The sequence below is a fragment of the Pristiophorus japonicus genome, chromosome 10, assembly GCF_044704955.1.
Source record: "Pristiophorus japonicus isolate sPriJap1 chromosome 10, sPriJap1.hap1, whole genome shotgun sequence".
NCBI classification, from domain to species: Eukaryota; Metazoa; Chordata; class Chondrichthyes; family Pristiophoridae; genus Pristiophorus; species Pristiophorus japonicus.
Genome location: NC_091986.1, coordinates 26,956,088 through 26,970,198, shown reverse-complemented (window position 1 = coordinate 26,970,198; position 14,111 = coordinate 26,956,088). Strand labels below are relative to the sequence as shown.

Genomic DNA, 14,111 nt, shown 5'->3' with positions numbered 1-14,111 from the left:
TGCTGATTCCCTCGATATCCACTGCACCTTCCCCTGTACCCTTCCAAAAAAAAATTCAGTAACCAGAGGACACAGATTTAAGGTAAATGACAAAAGAGCCAAAGGTTAGATGAGGAGTTGTTTTTATGCAGCGAGTAGTGATCTGGAGTGCACTGCCTGAAAGTGTGGTGGAAGCAGATTCAACAGTAACTTTAAAATTGAATTAAATAAATACTTGGAGGGGAGAAAATTTTAAGGCTATGAAGAAAGAGCAGGGGAGTGGGGCGAATTGGACAGCTCTTTCAAAGATCCGGCATAGGCATGATGGGCCGAATGGCCTCCTTCTGTGCTGTACGATTCTATGCTTCTGTGATTCTAACATAACTAAAGGACAATTTACAACATGTTTGTGCCAATCTAACCACTAGTGATGAAGCGATGAAATGTTTTTTTTGGTTATATACAGCGGACTTTTCATTATTGAAGGAACCTTCCGGTTAAATATTGGAAATCAAGAGTCACCAAATGTTGTTCTTGCGTGCATGGTGTGATGGGCCGAATGGCCTCCTTTTGTGAAAGACTGCTACTCCGTGAATGTGCAGAGGACCATCAAAGACACCAATAATGAGGAAAATCACATGATGGCATGTGGTACATTCCAGTGAGTCAGAGTACGCTGGTAAGGTTGTTCTGTTTGACTGCCAGGTCTTGTTATCATTTACCTATGAATTGGGGAGGTAAAAGCCAGTAGGGGACGCGAGCAAGGTCCTCTTATGGGCATGTCAATGGTGCCAATTAGTATATCTAGTGAAGCAGTGGCTTGTTTGGAGCTTCACGCTGATTTTAGTGATGCTAACCAAGAGATCTTCCAACTAATCATTATTATCTTCCTATTTCCAACAGAGTACTAATATATAGTTCATTTGAACATCCCGCCTCTTGGTCATAATCATTTTCCATACCTTTCATCATTTCCTCTTGGTATATGTATATTTTGCTATAAAAGGATGCATTTGTGAAATGCACACTTTTTCTTCACTTTTGGCACTTAGTATTCTTTGTTCGATCTAGCGGGCGACCATATCTATTAGATTTGCCAGATTTTTTTTCTTGTCTGTGTGTGTGATCTCATCTACCATGGCTTGTGTTCATGGAGGATCACCTTCTTTGAGCAAAAATAGTTGTGGCTGTGCTGCTTCTTGCTGACATATCTACATCACTAACTCCAGATTTGTGTTTAACTGCACTCTTTCACTGAAAACCTTATCTAGATTCTGTGAGTGGTTTTGCCCTAGATGGTTTTGAGTCACTTCCCTTACAACAGTTCTAACAACTGGAATTATTATAGTGAACAGAAATACACAGTTACAGCCAGATCGTTTGGTCTCAACCGTAATAATGCTTTTATTCAAGTTAAAGCACACACCTGCACCCAGTAAAACACACCCTGGTGGTGTAAAACAAACAAACACAGCACAACACACAGCCCTGGCCCGTCTGAACAGGCCCCTACTGCGAAGTACCCACGTCTAAAACACCCCTGCTCAGATTCAAAATTGCACCACTGAAATCTGTCCAACAGAATGTGCATACGCTTATGATCAGTGCAAAAACCTCCCCACTAAAACCCCTAAGGCTTGGTTGGGACACACGACACCCATTCACACTAAGCGGTGGTCTTAAAGATGTGTGGGCTGGGATAAATGCTCACCAATTACCCCTCTGGCTTACTCGCTGCTTCTCCTAATGAGGCATATCTTCTGGGCCTATCGCTTCTCGGTCTTTTGGCTAAGATCATGCGTAACTGACCTGACAGGGGAGTAGCCACCATGACCTCCGGGTGGTTCTCCCTGGATCAGGAAGGTATATGCTTGCTTTTTTGGAAACAGGAGGTGGGTGGGGTGGCTTGACCCATCCACCTCCACGGAGGTGTGTGGGGGACCTGACCCATCCACCTCCATGGCACGAACCTGGTATTGCAGTACTTCCAGGAACGGTGCAGTGGCTCTAGGCCTTTTGGCTAAGAGCATTGGCGCAGAGTGATCCTTGGCGTGTGCAAGGTGACCTCTGGCATTTGTGATTTGACAAAGAATTGGAACGATTGGCTACGAATTTCAAAAAAAAAAAAAAAAATCTTCTGGGTCTATCGCTTCTCGGTCTTTTGGCTAAGATCAAGTGTAGTATCTGTTCTTATCAGTTTAATATCCCCTATGGGGACCTGATATTAAATTGTTTTTTGGACAGGGAGCTGGAACAGGGGCATGCCCCGTCCACTCCATGCACCGACCTGGTATTGCAGTGTATCCAGGAACGGTGCAGCTTCCCCTCTCGGCCTTTTGGCTAAGATCAAGCGTAAATTGCGCAAAGTTATCTTTGGCGCTAGAGTTGATCTGACAAGAATTGGCAAAAAAAATATATATATATCTTCTGGGTCTGTACCAATCTGTGGTATTCAAGTCCAGTATCAAGGTCAGCTTCCCAGTTGAAATAGCGAGACTCTCTTTGCTTGTAGATGGTGTTTCTTCCCTCTGTCCCAGATGGAGTGCTCAGTCTTTGTGCATTGAACGACGCAAGCAGGGGAGAGAGCGAGAGAGATGGCTGCAAACTGCCCACTCTTATACCTGCAAAATGTTTCTTCTCGCACCAAAAGTCCAACTGTCCATTTGCCTGAGGCAGTCCAACTGAAAAACAAAACACATCTCCAGCCTGGGTGGCCACATCATTTCCTTTGGCCCGAACAACAGTCACTTTACTTAATGTCTCGCGAATGGGTTTCCATTATATGACAAAAGGCGCCCATCAACCTTGATGTTACTGCTTTCAGCCATTGATTCATTCCCATCCAACTGATGTGTATTCAAGTTAAACATATTTGGGCCTGCCCCAAGTCACTGCTGTCTGCTCCTCTACAGTAACAGAAAATGTGTCCAAGCAATGTCCAAAAAGTCCAAACGTGTGTTTTCGCCGAATTCTTACAAATCATACAATCATATAATGGTTACAGCACAGGAGGCCATTTGGCCCGTGCCAGCTCTCTACAAGAGCACTTCAGCTAGTCCCACTTTCTCCGTAGCCCTGCAATTTATTTTTTCTACAGGTACTTATCCAATTCCCTTTTGAAAGCCACGATTGAGTCTGCCTCCGCCACCATTTCAGGCAGTGCATTCCAGATCCTAACCACTCGCTGCGTAAAAGAGTTTTTCCTCATGTAGCCTTTGGTTCTTCTGCCAATCATCTTAAATCTATGTCCTCTGGTTCTCGGCCTTTCCACCAATGGGAACAGTTTCTCTCTATCTACTTTGTCTTGACCCCTCATGATTTTGAACACCTCTATCAAATCTCCTCTCAACCTTCCCTGTTCCAAGGAGAACAACCCCAGCTTCTCCAGTCTATCCACGCAACTGAAGTCCCTCATCCCCGGAACCATTCTTGTAAATCTTTTCTGCACCCTCTCTAAGGCCTTCACATCCTTCCGAAAGTGCAGATCCAGAACTGAACACAATACTCCAATTGAGGCCGAACCAGTGTTTTATACAGGTTCATCATAACTTCCGCACCATATTCAGCACTATAAATATTTTGAGACAATCAGTATCCCTTTAGAGTCTGGAATTGTTACGAGTGTAATAACTCAATAGACTGAATACTGTAAACTAACACAGGTACAAACCTGGCTCTGCTTTATTAGGGCCCAAAGCGATTACATTACATGATGGCTTGCCTTTTATACCTGGACCGCACACACGTGAGTTCAGCCCAATGACCTCCGACAGTGGTGTCACCTGGTGGCTAGGAATCCCAAGCATACATACATGACAGGAATGTTATTAATTTCGTGAAAAATTAGAATCTTGGTACAGATTTGAGCAGGCCGCCTATTTAACTTGCCTTCCACAGAGTTCAATAACTACTATACAAGGACTGTTGTCACATTCTGATCATGTTCAGATAGCAGACCGCTTCTAACCAGACTATTATCTAGTACTCCCAGTGCCTTGATTGTTTTCCTTGGACACAACTTGCCTATTCTCACAACATCTGCCAATCATTGAAGTTCAGGCTCTCTGTGTCGCTGTTTTATGAAAATTTGACCATCCATAAATCATATTTTTTCATTACCCATCGAACTTCCCCATCGATGTTTCATGCTTTTATTCTTTAATTGTCTGTTAGGTTGAATGATGCGAGAATAATATCCTCTGCTCTGTCACCCATGCAGCATATCAGTGTTTAATTGTCCGTCATTATCTTCATCAGCTAGACCAGACATGTACAATAGGACAGCCAGCTTTTGTTTAGTACAACCATTTCTCAGGTCAATAAAAACATTATATTTCAATGGAATGGATTCAAGAACATAGGAACAGGAGTTGGCCATTCAGCCTCTCGAGCCTGTTCTGCCATTCAATGAAATCATGGCTGATCAGCGACCTAGCTCAATATACCCGCCTTTGCCCTATATCCCTTAATATCTTTGGTTAACAAAAAGCTATCAATCTCTGATTTAAAATTAACAATTGATCTAGCATCAATTGCCATTGCCAGAAGAGATTTCCAAACTTCTACCACCCTTTGTTTGTAGAAGTGTTTCCTAATTTCACTCTTGAAAGGTCTGGCTCTAATTTTTAGACTATGGCCCCTCGTCATAGAATCTCCAACCAGCAATAGCATAACAATATCATATTTCATTTTGCTTGACATTTACACAGAATTACCAAGAAGTTACAGCAGAGAAACTGGTCATTCGGCCCAACAGGTCTAGGATCCACATGAGCCTCCTTCCACCCTACTTCATCTCACCCTCACAGCATATCCTTCTATTCCTTTCTCCCTCATGTACATACCTAGCTTCCCCTTAAATACATCTATGCTATTCGCCTCAACTACTCCTCGTGGTAGCAAGTTCCATATTTTAATCACACTCTAGGTAAAGAAGTTTTTTCTGAATTCCCGATTGGATTTATTGGTGACTATCTTATGTTTATTTATGGCCCATAGTTTTGGACTTCCCCCACAAGTGGGAATCATGTTGCTCACGTTTTAGAAGGCCTGAGTGTTTCACCATCAGTACTGTTCTGCTTGATCTTGACTTAAGCCTTTCCAATTTTTTTTCTTGCAGAGAACGCTTCAGCAGTTTCAATTAACCGCTTCTTTTTGTTTTCAGTGTATAAGATATGACTCCTGACATCCATATAACGTTCGGAGTTCCAACCAGCACTTTGGATTCGTCCAGAAGCCATTCATAGAAAGGCACTGATTTAATTTCAAAGGAAACTAATGAATCACAAAGAACACTGTGGATGCTGAGTTGTTGAGTATATTCAAGGCTGAGATAGATAAGTTTTTGGAATCGAGGGGAATCAAGGGATATGGGGATCGGGCGGGAAAGTGGAGTTAAGGTCGAAGATCAGCCATGATTTTATTGACTGGCGGAGCAGGCTCGAGGGGCCGTATTGCCTACTTCTGCTCCTAATTCTTATGTTCTTATGTTCTTATAACACAGTTTCATACATACAGATCCATTGCAGTGACATTCTACTCCCAAAGCCCTAAATAATTCTCAAACAGGCACTTGATAGCAAGAATGTTAGAAAGTTCATTAATCCAGCTGTGCAGTTAGCAATAATAGGAAAAAATGGCCCCCACTGCAGAAAAAAAATCACATTTATTAACCAGGCCTTGCAAAGTCTTGATGAACTCTATTTTGGATCAACATAATGGCATTTTTGGGTGAAACATAGAAACATGGAAAATAGGTGCAGGAGTAGGCCATTCGGCTCTTCGAGCCTGCACCACCATTCAATATGATCATGGCTGATCATGCAACTTCAGTACCCCATTCCTGCTTTCTCTCTATATCCCTTGCTCCCGTTAGCCGTAAGGGCCACATCTAACTCCCTTTTGAATATATCTAACGAACTGGCCTCAACAACTTTCTGTGGCAGAGAATTCCACAGGTTCTCAATTCTCTGAGTGATGAAGTTTCTCCTCATCTCGGTCCTAAATGGCTTACCCCTTATCCTTAGAGTGTGACCCCTGGTTCTGGACTCGGAGTGCAGCAGCAGGTCAGAGTGCAAAGGCCAGTGGTAAGTCAACCAGGAACAGCATAAAAAGAGGGGGCTTGGTGCAGTCTTGCTCGGAGTGCAGCGGCAGGTCAGAGTGCAAAGGTAAGAGTTTGGTACGTGGGAGAGTTCGGGCAAGTGGGAGCGGGAGGTGTTGCTTTGTCTTGTTTTCCCCACTAGTGCTGACTCCCCAACCTGGGAGGAAAAGAAAACGAAGTGTGACATCACAGCAAGAGGTTCGGGGACGTCGGAGCGGCCTATAAAGGCCCAGCTGGTGCAGCTGCAGCAGGGAGAGAAGGCAAAAAAGACATAGAAAGAAATCGAAAGGTGATGTCACAGCCAAGGGGGTAAGTGATTGGCTGGTGATTGGTGAGTAGTTTTTTCTTTTTCTTTTCTTTATCAGTAAGTAACCTTTGGCATTATTGTTGCCAAATTAAGTTAATCTAGGGGTTAAGTCAAGGCAGGAGAGCTCGGACATGTGTTATGCTCCTACTGTACTAGGTGGGAAGTTAGTACATATGCAGCAAGTGTATCCGGCTGCAGCTCCTGACAGACCGCATTGCGTCACTGGAGCTGCGGGTGGATACACTCTGGAGCATGCGCGATGCTGAGGATGTCATGAATAGCACATTTAGTGAGTTGGTCTTACCGCAGGTAAAGGGTACACAGCCAGATAGGGGATGGGTGACCAACAGGAAGAGCAGTGGAAGGAAGGTAGTGCAGGGGTCCCCTGCGGTCATCCCCCTGCAAAACACAAATACATGCAAAACACATGCTTTGGGTACCATTGACGGGGATGACTCATCAGGGGAGGGCAGCAGCAATCAAGTGCATGGCACCGTGGGTAGCTCTGCTGCACAGGAGGGCAGGAAAAAGAGTGGGAGAGCTATAGTGATAGGAGATTCTATTGTAAGGGGAATAGATAAACGTTTCTGACTCCAGGATGGTATGTCACCTCCCTGGTGCAAGGGTCAAGAATGTCTCGGAGCGGGTGCAGGACATTTTGAAGGGGGAGGGTAAACAGCCAGTTGTCGTGGTGCATATAGGTACCAACGATGTAGGTAAAAAACAGGATGAGGTCCTACAAGACGAATTTAGGGAGTTAGGAGCTAAATTAAAAAGTAGGACCTCAAAAGTAGTAATCTCAGGATTGCTACTAGTGCCACGTGCTAGTCAGAGTAGGGATCGCAGGATAGCTCAGATGAATATGTGGCTTGAGGAGTGATGCAGAAGGGAGGGATTCAACTTCCTGGGACATTGGAACTGGCTCTGGGGGAGGTGGGACCAGTACAAACCGAATGGTCTGCACCTGGGCAGGATTGGAACCAATGTCCTAGGGGGAGTGTTTGCTAGTGCTGTTGGGGAGGGGTTAAAAAAATATGGCAGGGGATGGGAACCTATGCAGGGGGACAGAGCAAAGTAGAATGGGGGCAGAAGCAAAAGATAGAAAGAAGAAAAGTAAAAGTGGAGGGCAGAGAAACCCAAGGCTAAAAGCAAAAAGGACCACATTACAATAAAATCCTAAAGGGGAAAAAGGTGTTAAAAAGACAAGCCTGAAGGCTCTGTGCCTCAATGCGAGGAGTATTCGGAATAAGGTGGACGAATTAACTGCGCAGATAGCAGTTAACGGATATGATGTAATTGACATGATGGAGACATGGCTCCAGGGTGACCAAGGCTGGGAACTCAACATCCAGGGGTATTCAACATTCAGGAAGGATAGACAGAAAGGAAAAGGAGGTGGGATGGTGTTGCTGGTTATAGAGGAAATTAATGCAATAGTAAGGAAGGACATTAGCTTGGATGATGTGGAATCTGTATGGGTGGAGCTACGGAATACCAAAGGGCAGAAAACGCTAGTGGGAGTTATGTACAGATCACCAAACAGTAGTAATGAGGATGGGGACAACATCAAACAAGAAATTAGGGATGCGTGCAATAAAGGTACAGCAGTTATATGGGCGACTTCAATCTACATATTCACTGGGCTAACCAAACTGTTAGCAATGCGGTGGAGGAGGATTTCCTGGAATGTATTAGGGATGGTTTTCTCGACCAATATGTCAAGGAACCAACTAGAGGGCTGCCCATCCTAGACTGGGTGATGTGTAATGAGAAAGGACTAATTAACAATCTTGTTGTGCGAGGCCCCTTGGGGAAGATTGACCATAATATGGTAGAATTCTTTATTAAGATGGAGAGTGACACAGTTAATTCAGAAACTAGAGTCCTGAACTTGGGGAAAGGTAACTTCGATGGTATGAGACGTGAATTGGCTAGAATAGATTGGCGAGTGATATTTAAAGGGTTGACAGTGGATAGGCAATGGCAAACATTTAAAGATCACATGGATGAACTTCAACAATTGTACATCCCTGTCTGGAATAAAAATAAAACGGGGAAGGTGGCTCAACCGTGGCTAACAAGGGAAATTAAGGATAGTGTTAAATCCAAGGAAGAGGCATATAAATTGGCCAGAAAAAGCAGCAAACCTGAGGACTGGGAGAATTTGTAATACAGCAGAGAAGGACAAAGGGTTTAATTAGGAGGGTGAAAATAGAGTATGAGAGGAAGCTTGCTGGGAACATAAAAACTGACTCCAAAAGCTTCCATAGATATGTGAAGAGAAAAAGATTAGTGAAAACAAACGTAGGTCCCTTGCAGTCAGATTCAGGTGAATTTATAATGGGGAACAAAGAAATGTTGGACCAGTTAAACAAATACTTTGCTTCTGTCTTCACGAAAAAAGACACAAATATCCTTCCAGAAATACTAGGGGACCGAAGGTGTAGTGAGAAGGAGGAACTGAGGATATCCATATAAAGCGAGAAATTGTGTTAGGGAAATTGATGGGATTGAAGCCCGATAAATTCGCAGGGCCTGATAGTCTGCACCCCAGATTACTTAAGGAAGTGGCCATAGAAATAGTGATCATTTTCCAACAGTCTATCAACTCTGGATCAGTTCCTATGGACTGGAGGGTAGCTAATGTAACACCACCGTTTAGAAAAGGAGAGAGAGAAAAAACAGGTAATTATAGACCGGTTAGCCTGACATCAGTAGTGGGGAAAATGTTGGAATCAATTATTAAAGGTGAAATAGCAGCGCATTTGGAAAGCAGTGACAGGACCGGTCCAAGTCTGCATGGATTTATGAAAGGGAAATCATGCTTGTCAAATCTTCTGGAATTTTTTGAGGATGTAACTAGTAGAGTGGACAAGGGAGAACCAGTGGATGTGGTGTATTTGGACTTTCAAAAGGCTTTTGACAAGGTCCCACACAAGAGAATAGTGTGTAAAATTAAAGCACATGTTATTGGAGGTAATGTACTGACGTGGATAGAGAACTGGTTGGCAGACAGGAGGCAGAGAATCGGGATAAACGGGTCCTTTTCACATTGGCAAGCAGTGACTAGTGGGGTACTGCAGGGCTCAGTGCTGGGACCCCAGCTCTTTACAATATACATTAATGATTTAGATGAAGGAATTGAGTGTAATATCTCCAAGTTTGCAGATGACATTAAACTGGGTGGCGGTGTGAGCTGTGAGGAGGATGCTAAAAGGCTGCAGGGTGAATTGGACAGGTTAGGTGAATGGGCAAATGCATGGCAGATGCAGTATACTGTGGATAAATGTGAGGTTATCCACTTTGGGGGCAGAAACACGAAGGCAGAATATTATCTGAATGGCGGCAGATTAGGAAAAGGGGAGGTGCAACGAGACCTGGGTGTCATGGTTCATCAGTCATTGAAAGTTGGCATGCAGGTACAGCAGGCGGTGAAGAAGGCAAATGGTATGTTGGCCTTCATAGCGAAGGGATTTGAGTATAGGAGCAGGGAGGTCTTACTGCAGTTGTACAGGGCCTTGGTGAGGCCTCATCTGGAATATTGTGTTCAGTTTTGGTCTCCTAATCTGAGGAAGGACATTCTTGCTGGTGAGGGAGTGCAGCGAAGGTTCACTAGACTGATTCCCGGGATGGCGGGACGGACATATGAGGAGAGACTGGATCAACTGGGCCTTTATACACTGGAGTTTAGAAGGATGAGAGGGGATCTCATAGAAATGTATAAGATTCTGACGGGACTGGACAGGTTAGATGCGGGAAGAATGTTCCCGATGATGGGGAAGTCCAGAACCAGGGGTCACAGTCTAAGGATAAGGGGTAGGCCATTTAGAACTGAGATGAGGAGAAACTTCTTCACTCAGAGAGTTGTTAACCTGTGGAATTCCCTACCGCAGAGAGTTGTTCATATCAGTTCATTGGATATATTCAAGAGGGAGTTAGATATGGCCCATACGGCTAAAGGCATCAAGGGGTATGGAGAGAAAGCAGGAAAGGGGTACTGAGGGAATGATCAGGCATGATCTTATTGAATGGTGGTGCAGGCTCGAGGGGACGAATGGCGTACTCCTGCACCTATTTTCTATGTTTCCCCAACATCGGGAACATTCTTCCTGCATCTAACCTGTCCAATCCCGTCAGAATTTTATTTGTTTTGATGTGATCCCCTCTCATTCGTCTAAATTCCAGTGAATATAAGCCTATTCGATCCAGTCTTTCTTCATATATCAGTCCTGCCATCCCGGGAATCAGACTGGTGAACGTTCGCTGCATTCCCTCAATAGCAAGACTGTCCTTCCTCAGATTAGGAGACCAAAACTGCATACAACATTCAAGGTGTGGCCTCACCAAGGCCCTGTACAACTGCAGTAAGACCTCCCTGCTCCTGTACTCAAATCCCCTAGCTATGAAGGCCAGCATGCCATTTGCCTTCTTCACCGCCTGCTGTACCTGCATGCCAACTTTCAATGACTGATACCATGACACCCAGGTCTCGTGCACCTCCCCTTTTCCAAATCTGTCACCATTCAGATAATATCCTGCCTCCCTGTTTTTGCCCCCAAAGTGGATAACTTCACATTTATCTACATTATACTGCATCTGCCATGCATTTGCCCACTCACCGAACCTGTCCAAGACACCCTGCAGCCTCTTAGCATCCTCCTGACAGCTCACACTGCCACCCAGCTAGGTGGGACAGGGATAGCTCTAACTTTCTTGCATTCAGACATTCTTTCTACAAAAATCATAACCACAATTGTAATAAGTAAAAAAAACTCCTTATCTTTTGTACATTTAGCCACAATGGTTCTACAACATTTATCTGAAAATAAATAGCACTGTCGGTATTTATGTCACTCAACCTGTGTATTTATGTATGTATCGTGACGATGACGTCGATGGCTGTACTGTGAACGGTTTCCATGTAGGTCGCTTCACAGTATGCCCCTCGGGCTGGAAACAGTCAGCTGAAGCTCCAGTAGTCTTTGGGACCTAGTGCGCACTAGGTCCATGCAGCAGAGCAGGTCTCCAGTCGTCTTGGTTAACCCTTGCCACTGGACCAAGACCTAGCTCTGTCAAGCCCGTGTGGTGGCTGGTGTGCAACGGCCACCACATGTTAAAAGAATCCACGCACAGGCATCTTCCACCCTTCAATATGTAGTTCAGGACCTAGAATGTCAGGTCCCTTATTGAAACACCTGTGAACTCATCCCTTTTTGGTGTGGAAGTGGGTCATCCTCGATACGAGGGACTGCCTAATACTAATACTACTCATGAATGTATGTACTCCTACTTACCCCTCCCAAACACACACACACAGGAGGAGTGACGAGGTGATTAAATTGAATTGCCCTTAAGGATTGATAGCTACTTCTCCATCCCAATTTAAACAGATGGCCAATAGACACTGAAAGACCTCACAGGTGTATAGACGCAGATTTGTGTCGATTTTGCATTAGATTGCAGCAAATTTCAAATAAAATAGCAAGAAATCACAACTGAAAAGATAAGAGGCATACAGGTTAAATGTGAAAAGATGAATAGAAAGCCTACCAGTGAGGAACTGCTAAAGGCATAGCAAAATAGCCCCAATTTTAACTCCAGGTGGATTCCCCGCTCAGGCCTGAGTTAAAATTATAATCGGGTCTCAAAGATGTCATCAGGCCACAATATGCATATGTTGAGCAGGACCCTGTTTGCTCCGGGCATGTGTCCTTGCTGCCTGTTCAGGAGATCAGGTTAAATTTGCAGATACTGCGATCATGGCAGCTTTAGGATAGGTCAGAGCCAGAGTGAGTTTAATTGCCCACCCAGTAGGTTTGTGCTGACGAGTCGGGTTAAAATCATCCCCAATCTATGATGGGCAGTGAGCAAAATCTACCAATAATAGAAAGAATATATGCAAAACTTTGTGTTGCAATTATATCGGATTGGCTTAAATTTCATATTCATTAAACAGTACACTAGCACAACTAAAGAGATAGGGACATTAAAATTAAACACAATGAAAGTGGGTAGAAAACAACCAATGAGAACCCACTAAGATCACATGAGAATACCAAAAAATCACTGCAACCTACCAATAAAAGAGGAACCAGTCCAATCACGCCAAATATTCTCAGGAAATCCCTTTTGCCACCCTGTTTGATTCTCCGCTAATCTGAGTGCTTATTGCTTTTTAATGGTTTTTAAAAAAATTATACACAACAGCAAATGTAGGAGTGCTGTACAGATAAGGTCTTCTGATCTGATGACTGACCTCAATTGTAGAAAATATAATAATAACTTTTATTTATATAGCACCTTTAACGTAGTACAACGTCCCAAGGCACCTCACCACAACAGTGTTACAAACAAACAGATAAATTTGACAAGTACTCAAATATATGGCAAGTACTCATCTGCTGCCAATTTTTGTGGACTGCAGTGAAGGAAATAAGACTTGCATTTATATAGCACCTTTCATGACTACCGGACGTCTCAAAGCGCTTTACAGCCAATGAAGTACTTTTAGAATGTAATCAGTGTTGTAAAGTGGGAAACGCGGCAGCCAATTTGCGCACAGCAAGCTCCCACAAACAGCAAGGTGCAAACTATTCCTTCTATTCAGCCAGACTGTGGGTTTCTAACAATTGAAAGTCATGTTTCTTGTGCTGTGATTCAATTAAAACTGATTATCATGAACTCTCCTCTCTACAGAAGTACTATTTTTTTGCTTGCACACGGATATCATGCTGAATTTTGTCATTTTTATGTGAAGTTAAGGCATCTTTAGCCCATGTGGCAAATTTGGAGGGAACAAAAAAGTTATACTCATACTGTTGCTGAAGATTTGACAACTAAACAATTGTTGCTACAAACCCTGCCCTTAATAAAACAGCCCAAAAAGTCTCTTCTTCTTGAAATGGGAGTGCTTTCCCTCACCAATTTTGGTGCATTAGTGACACTGTAATGTCATGGGTTTTATTTTTTACATGGAGAGTCGGATGTAAGTGATGGACGCAGTTTGAGCACCTATCGCGCCTATTCCACCGAGTGACCGCGGACATTTTGACACATTCTGCAATTGCGTGCTACTGGCCTCATTTGCATATGGGCAGCCAGCGACGCCCACAATTGCAATCTGGGTATGTTTGACTAAAATATGAAGCACGGTAGCTGCATGTATCACCTGATCAAGATGGAAAAGAGCCATTTGAGAGCTTGGGAGAGTGAGGTTAGTGATTTCTGCTGTTTGGTAAGGTATTTTTTTTAACATTTATTGCTACTGATGGAAGAGCAGCGCAGGTTGGCGGGAGGAAGATTCAGGCGGTATACCAGGAGAGTGCAGCCCACCAGACTTTGCTCATCGCAAAGATATTACAGGCAACACAGGTCCCGTGAGGACCTCTCTAAGGGGCTCTGCATCAGAAGAGCTGGCTTCTCAAAAGATGCAACAACAACTTCTATTTGTATAGCGCCTTTAACGTAGTAAAATGTCCCAAGGTGCTTCACAGGTGTATTATTAAACAAAAAATTTGACACCGAGCCACATAAGGAGAAATTAGGACAAATGGCCAAAAGCTTGATCAAAGAGGTAGGTTTTAAGGAGCGTCTTAAAGGAGGTAAGAGAGGTAGAGAGGTGGAGAGACTTAGGCAGGGAGTTCCAGAGCTTAGGGCCTGGCAACAGAAGGCACGAGGGCATCTCTGTGACTTGCTGCATGAAGATCTCAGGCCATGCTCATCTGC

At 43.9% G+C, this 14,111-nt stretch overlaps 2 pseudogenes; both read left to right on the top strand.

The window, feature by feature from the left end:
* The first annotated feature begins 1,747 nt into the window (after positions 1–1,747).
* Positions 1,748–1,986, top strand: LOC139275405 (U2 spliceosomal RNA; annotated as a pseudogene).
* Positions 1,987–2,124: 138 nt separating this feature from the next.
* Positions 2,125–2,303, top strand: LOC139275462 (U2 spliceosomal RNA; annotated as a pseudogene).
* The last annotated feature ends 11,808 nt before the right edge of the window (positions 2,304–14,111 follow it).